This window comes from Aptenodytes forsteri, unplaced genomic scaffold, assembly GCF_000699145.1.
Source record: "Aptenodytes forsteri isolate BGI_AS27 unplaced genomic scaffold, ASM69914v1 Scaffold756, whole genome shotgun sequence".
NCBI lineage: Eukaryota > Metazoa > Chordata > Aves > Sphenisciformes > Spheniscidae > Aptenodytes > Aptenodytes forsteri.
This window is the reverse complement of record NW_008795376.1, coordinates 289,684-290,808: the sequence shown is the minus strand read 5'-3', so window position 1 is coordinate 290,808 and position 1,125 is coordinate 289,684.

The following is a 1,125-nucleotide window of genomic DNA, read 5'->3' as shown; positions in this document are numbered from 1 at the left end:
ACATGCACATGCACACACAGAGCAGAGGTGAAGAAGTTATTTTTCCCAGGTGCTCTTAAATGCAGTTTTCCTGGTTTGGGAGAGAAAGAGTAAACCTGAATAATCACTCAATCAGGCAGTTCTAGTCTCCTGACTTTTAATAAGATGCTAAGCACAGTCTGAGCCTTTCAGAAACTAACTGCTCAGCAGGAAATTTCAAGTATTTTCTCTTTGCTTCTCATCTCCATGTGGTGGCTGTTGGCAGGGGTGACAAAGGACTGATGGACAGAGACTGCAGAGGATGGGTCTGTCCCTGTTCCTGTGAAGACAAGAAAGGACAAAAAAATCTGTGTTCCTGAAGTATTAAAACTAACCACTGGGAACTCGGGTTTTTTTGCACCTTGTGACCAAACAGGACTGCCAAGCCATCAAGGACAGGGCTCTCTGACTCTACCCATGCAAAGCCTATGGCAGAATCTCCACTAAGAGTGTGGGGCTTGTGGCAGGCATCCCAGGGCCAGGCTGTGTGCCTCCCACAGGTGATTCATGAAGCAGGTGTTTTTCTCCATCTTGTGGGCTGTGGGCAAGGAAGCATGCAGATGCAAGCAAAGTTTAGAACAGGAGCAGGCACTGGTCAAGTTCAAGCTTTGCCTTTGCCCAGCCTGGAAAGAGGGCGGGCAGGTGCCTGTTCCCCAGCATGGATCAGAAGCCAGGCTGAGACTGTGAAAGGCTTGGCACTGAAAAGGAGTCAGGCCCTGCAGTGAAGGTAAACGTGGCGTGTTGCGTGCACAGGGCTGGAGGGCTGTGGAACTGCAGGGAAAGTGCCAGGAAAAGGAACTGTGTTGACTTGAGGAAAGTGTATTTGATGCAAAAATGCCAGGACTGGTGGTAGGACTCAGGACAAGCAGCCCTTGTTTGCTGTAACGTATCTCCAACTCTGTCACGAGCTGGGCACCTCAAACCTTCCACTTCAGTTCTCCCTTTCCCTCAGTTTAACCACTGGGATACAGGAACTCACCCTTACTTAGCATTGCTAATCATTTCCTACCCTGAACCCACAGTCTGGCAAGTTTCTTGCAACTCCTTCCCTCTCCATACTCTTCAGGACCATGCCTGTGATGACAAAAGAGGTGTTGGGCCCTCACC